General features: G+C 39.9%; 1 pseudogene; it reads right to left on the minus strand.

The window, feature by feature from the left end:
* Positions 1 to 1,391: 1,391 nt before the first annotated feature.
* Positions 1,392 to 6,809, minus strand: LOC112257532 (annotated as a pseudogene).

Consider the following 6,809-nt stretch of genomic DNA (forward strand, 5'->3'; position numbering starts at 1 on the left):
TACTGAATGAATGAACACTAATAAAATCAATTTAGTCTCCTAAATAATGCAAAAACAGTGTTGAAAGTAAAAGTGCAATATGTACCATGTAAAAAAGCTAATGTTTAAGTTCCTTGCTCAGAACATGAAAGCTGGTGGTTCAATATTCCCTGGTAAGAAGTTGTTATAGGAATTATGACGGTCGACTATTTCATATACCTTTGACTATTAGATGTTCTTATAGGCACTTTATTACCAGCCTAATCTCGGGAGTTGATAGGCTTGAAGTCATAAACAGCGCTGTGCTTCAAGCAATGCTAAGAGCTGCTGGCAAAACACAGTAAACTGCTGTTTGAATAAATGCTTACGAGCGTGCTGTTGCCCACCATCGCTCAGTCAGGCTTATCTATCAAATCAGACTTAATTATAATAAAAACATAGATATATGAGCCTTGGGTCATTAATATGGTCAAATCCGGAAACTATTTTGAAAACAAAACGTTTATTCTTTCAGTGAAACACTGAACTGTTCCGTATTTTAACGAACGGGTGGCAACCCTAAGTCTAAATATTGCTGTTACATTGCACAACGTTCAATATTATGTCGTAATTCTGGCAAATTAGTTTGCAACGAGCCAGGCGGCCCAAACCGATGCATTTTCCCCGACTCTGCTTGCACTGAACGCAAGAGAAGTGACACAATTTCCCTAGTTAATATTGCCTGCTAGCATGAATTTTAACTAAATATGCAGGTTTAAAAAATATATACTTTGTGTATTGATTTTAAGAAAGCCATTGATGTTTATGGTTAGATAAGGTAAACTCATACATTGCCTTGGTCCGTACAACTTCCCTTATTTTAGCGCCCCAAAAACCTAATACTTCCAGATAAACTAATGTCAATACCATTGTAAAGCACAATTTCTCCCCTTTCTAAAATAATCAATTGCATGACCTAAACGCTGCCCGTTTCTTCATAATTCAAGCAGGCAATGAGCCCCGTCGGGTGTTTTTAAAAATGGCGGGTGGGGAAGCGAAACTAATACGTAATAGTGAGGACAGATGTGTGGGAAAATTGCTTTTTTTTCACTCGATCTGTCCACCTTATCGCCTCTAAAATGTCAATAAAACACTACAAAGAGTTTATATAATGTGTCATTACATACCTATTTGAAGGTTTGTGTCGAATTTGAATCGGGTTTTTAGGGCGGTGCTAAAGTGATCGTATAAATTCTTTTTAAAAAGAGGGAACTTGCACTTGTCTTTAACTATATAATTGAGGGGGGAAAAAGTACTTAGGATGACTGATGTGGTTGTTTCCCACACCTGTAGCTATCTTAAGATGAATGCATTAACTAAGTCGCTCTGGATCAGAGGGTCTACTAAATGACTAAAATGTACATGTAAAATGTCTACCAGGCTTTAGATCCGGTCCCTGTGCAGATGCTGAGGCCAGAGCTCTTTTGCTTCTCCCACGGTCCGTCGTCCACAGAGATCTCATAGTAGGAAGCCCTACTGAGCAAGAGGGTGAGATGGGGATTCAAGGATTTACACTTCACCCTAAGAGTCACGGACAGAAATCCACCAATGAGTGTATCGCGAGATGGGTGGGCGTGATAGTAGTGCAGGGGTAGGGTTGATGAACAGAAAAACAGGCATTCATGCTTAGGGGGGGGGGGGTCATGATGCTATGGCTTGGTTGAATGACAACGGTACCTTGAGGAGAGAGATTCCCCAATGAAGATCTCATTCAGTCCTCTGACAGGGAGTAGGGCTTGGATAAGCAGTAAACCTCACCTGTATCAAAGAAACAGATTAAGTGACAGTTAGAGAAGGGCTTTTTGACAAATTACATGAAAATAATTGTCAATGAATGACGACAGACTGAACACACAGCTGTAAGTCAAGAAGACAGGTTATTCATTCAAAACATTGCACCGTCCATTCAATAAGTGTTAGATTTGTCTCAAGGGCCCAGACAGAGACTGATACAGGTACATATAGGAGGCAGAGGGGCTGTACTGCGCTAGGCCTCCATGAGGGTGATGCGGTGTGCCTGGTTGTGTTGCTCCAGGCTGAGCTGCTGTTCATGTAGGTCTACTGGGATGGGGTTAATCCCGGTGCCCTCAAGGTGTAGACGGATCCTATGCTGCCACTGCCACCTGCATGAAGTAGACAGGAGAGGGGGGGGTGGAGAGGAGAGAGAATGGGGGAGGAGTGGATAGGGAAGTAAATTAATCAAAGGAGTTAAGTAGTAGAATATGCAGTAGACCGGGAGAGGAACATATGGAGAAAGAAGAGGGGGTGGTGAAACATGCCATGATATTAATACGCATTACTGTTCCTGGAATCAGAAACTCATGTCTGACAGTTCAGCAACAGTAACACTAGAGGGCAGAGTAGTAAGACCAGGGGTGTAATAGTTATGCCGATCCTGGTGCAAAAGATTTAGTCTGTTGCAAATGCTATGCAACAAAAAACATCAACTTTAAACTGAAAACGCAAAAAATACTTTCTATTGGACATATTCAGGTTATGTCCATCCCCGCCAGGTTATGTCCATCCCCGCTCCGTTTGGTCCTTAAATGATAATCATTAGTCCAAAACGTTTTGCAACGGAAACAAGTTTATATATTAGACAAATTCAGGTAGGTCCCACCCTGTTTCGCTCCTAGTGAATACGCCTCAGGCAAGTGAAACAACATTTTAGAGGTGTGGTAAAGAAATCATCCGACTATTCTTTACACATAAACTAGAGGTCGACCAATTAATCGGAATGGCCGATTAATTAGGGCCGATTTCAAGTTTTCATAATCGGAAATATGTATTTTTGGACACCGATTTGGATGATTTAAAAAATATATATCTTTATTTATCCTTTATTTAACTAGGCAAGTCAGTTAAGAACACATTCTTATTTTCAATGACGGCCTACTACCTTGTTCAGGGGCAGAATGACAGATTTTTACCCTGTCAGCTCTGGGATTCAATCTTGCAACCTTACAGTTAACTAGTCCAACGCTCTAACCACCTGATTACATTGCACTCCACGAGGAGACTGCCTGTTACGTGAATGCAGTAAGAAGCCAAGGTAAGTTGCTAGCTAGCATTAAACTTATCTTATAAAAAACAATCAATCACTAGTTAACTACACATGGTTGATAATATTACTAGTTTCTCTAGCGTGTCCTGCGTTGCATATAATCGATGCGGTGCGTATTTGCGAAAAAGGGACAGTCTTGCTCCAATGTGTACCTAACCATAAACATCAATGCCTTTCTTAAAATCAATACACATGTATACATTTTTAAACCTGCATATTTAGTTAATATTGCCTGCTAACCTGGCTCGTTGCGAACTCTGTGAAGACTATTTCTTCCTAACAAAGACAGCCAACTTCGTCAAACGGGGGATGATTTAACAAAAGCACATTTGCGAAAAAAGCACAATTGTTGCACGACTGTACCTAACCATAAACATCAATGCCTTTCTTAAAATCAATACACAGAAGTATATATTTTTAAACCTGCATATTTTGCTAAAAGAAATCCAGGTTAGCAGGTTATATTAACCAGGTGAAATTGTGTCACTTCTCTTGCGTTCATTGCACGCATAGTCAGTGTATACGCAACAGTTTGGGCTGCCTAATTTGCCAGAATTTTACGTAATTATGACATAACATTGAAGGTTGTGCAATGTAACAGGAATATTTAGATTTATGGATGCCACCCGTTAGATAAAATACGTAACGGTTCCGTATTTCACTGAAAGAATAAACGTCTTGTTTTCGAGATGTTAGTTTCCGGATTTGACCATATTAATGACCTAAGGCTCGCATTTGTGTGTTATTATGTTATAACTAAGTCTATGATTTGATAGAGCAGTCTGACTGAGCGATGGTAGGCACCAGCAGACTCGTAAGCATTCATTCAAACAGCACTTTCGTGAGTTTTGCCAGCAGCTCGTCGCTGTGCATCAAGCATTGAGCTGTTTATGACTTCAAGCCTATCAACTCCCGAGATTAGGCTGGTGTAACTGATGTGAAATGGCTAGGTAGTTAGCGGGGTGCGGGTTAATAGCGTTTCAAACGTCACTCGCTCTGAGACCTTGAAGTAGTTGTTCCCCTTGCTCTGCAAGGGCCGCGGCTTTTGTGGAGCGATGGGTAACACTGCTTTGAGGGTGGCTGTTGTCGATGTGTTCCTGGTTCGAGCCCAGGTAGGGGTGAGGAGAGGGACGGAAGCTATACTGTTACACTGGCAATACTAAAGTGCCTATAACAACATCCAATAGTCAAAGGTATATGAAATACAAATCGTATAGAGAGAAATTGTCCTATAATTCCTATAACTACAACCTAAAACTTCTTACCTGGGAATATTGAAGACTCATGTTAAAAGGAACCACTACCTTTCATATATTCTCATGTTCTGAGCAAGGAACTTAAACGTTAGCTTTTTTACATGGCACATATTGCACTTTTCCTTTCTTCTCCAACACTTTGTTTTTGCATTATTTAAACCAAATTGAACATGTTTCATTTTATTTGAGGCTAAATTTATTTTATTGATGTATTATGTTAAGTTAAAATAAGTGTTAATTCAGTATTGTTGTAATTGTCATTATTACAAATACATGTATTATTATTTTTTTAAAATTGTTATTATTATTATTTATTTATTTATAAAAAATAAAATAAAAATCCAAAAAATCATATTCGGTCGACCTCTAACATAAACATAGCCTTTCTAACAGCAGTATTATGGTCAGGGAAGTGAAAGGGGAAATCCCACCTGAACTGACCACGATGGAGTTTCTGTAGTGCCTCAGGGAAGGCATGTGTGTAACACACAGGAAGGCACAGATGTCCCTCTGACCTTCATGCAACAACAAAAAAAAAGAAGAAAAAGACACTTGTAATATGAGCACTTTTTTCACCAAACTAGATAGTTATTTATCTCTTCTCATTCTATAACAAAATGCTGAAATTCACAACAATGAATTCCCCAACCTGTCTCTTCTAAACTAGCTAAGAACCTGTCGATGTGTTCCTGGTTCGAGCCCAGGTAGGGGTGAGGAGAGGGACGGAAGCTATACTGTTACACTGGCAATACTAAAGTGCCTATAACAACATCCAATAGTCAAAGGTATATGAAATACAAATCGTATAGAGAGAAATTGTCCTATAATTCCTATAACTACAACCTAAAACTTCTTACCTGGGAATATTGAAGACTCATGTTAAAAGGAACCACTACCTTTCATATATTCTCATGTTCTGAGCAAGGAACTTAAACGTTAGCTTTTTTACATGGCACATATTGCACTTTTCCTTTCTTCTCCAACACTTTGTTTTTGCATTATTTAAACCAAATTGAACATGTTTCATTTTATTTGAGGCTAAATTTATTTTATTGATGTATTATGTTAAGTTAAAATAAGTGTTAATTCAGTATTGTTGTAATTGTCATTATTACAAATACATGTATTATTATTTTTTTTAAATTGTTATTATTATTATTTATTTATTTATAAAAATAAAATAAAAATCCGAAAAATCATATTCGGTCGACCTCTAACATAAACATAGCCTTTCTAACAGCAGTATTATGGTCAGGGAAGTGAAAGGGGAAATCCCACCTGAACTGACCACGATGGAGTTTCTGTAGTGCCTCAGGGAAGGCATGTGTGTAACACACAGGAAGGCACAGATGTCCCTCTGACCTTCATGCAACAACAAAAAAAAAGAAGAAAAAGACACTTGTAATATGAGCACTTTTTTCACCAAACTAGATAGTTATTTATCTCTTCTCATTCTATAACAAAATGCTGAAATTCACAACAATGAATTCCCCAACCTGTCTCTTCTAAACTAGCTAAGAACCTTACCAGGCAAGTAAACTTACCACCTGCCCAAACCCATATCACCACTTTATATTCACTAACCAATTTTGTTGTGAGTTATTACCTTTCAGGGTCTGTATTAACCCCAAGAACCGATTGGTCTTTATTGAAAACCTTACTGGCAACAAGTAGAGGTATGGTCCCATCCCCTAACAGAAGGAATGGGAGGTCAACAAGGTCTCAGGGTGAAATTGGCCTATTAATGGAATGAGTTGACCCTTCTCTGAGCACTGTATGAACGCAATTTATTTTGAATAGTTTTTTTACCCCTCAGCGGGAACATGACCATGTAAATATAACAGTATAGACTTTACGTCCGTCCCCTCGGCCGTTGCAGAGCAAGGGGAACAACTACTTCTAGGTCTCAGAGCAAGTGACGTCACCAACTGAAACCCTATTAGCGCGCACCACCGCTAACTAGCTAGCCATTTCACATCGGCCACACTCACCCCCCTTTTGACCTGCTCCTTTTCCTCAGCAACCAGTGATCCGGGTCACGGCACCAATGTAACAGTATAGACTTTACGTCCGTCCCCTCGCCCCGACCTGGGCGCGAACCAGGGACGCTCTGCACACGTCAACAGTCACCCTCGAAGCATCGTTACCCATCGCTCCACAAAAGCCACGGCCCTTGCAGAGCAAGGGGAACAACTACTTCTAGGTCTCAGAGCGAGTGACGTCACCAACTGAAACACTATTAGCGCACACCACCGATAACTAGCTAGCCATTTCACGTCGGACACATAAAGGATCAGCTATTATTCTCAAACTCTTAAAACGGGAACACTTGCCCCCTGCCGAGATAATGGCGTTGCTCATTGCACTGTTTCTTCATCATATTCCCCTCTCTTCTCCACACACACCTCAATCCCCTCTTTCCTAGAGGGGACACAGAGAGACACACAAAGGTCATGTGGCCACTTACACAT

This window comes from Oncorhynchus tshawytscha, linkage group LG09, assembly GCF_018296145.1.
Source record: "Oncorhynchus tshawytscha isolate Ot180627B linkage group LG09, Otsh_v2.0, whole genome shotgun sequence".
NCBI lineage: Eukaryota > Metazoa > Chordata > Actinopteri > Salmoniformes > Salmonidae > Oncorhynchus > Oncorhynchus tshawytscha.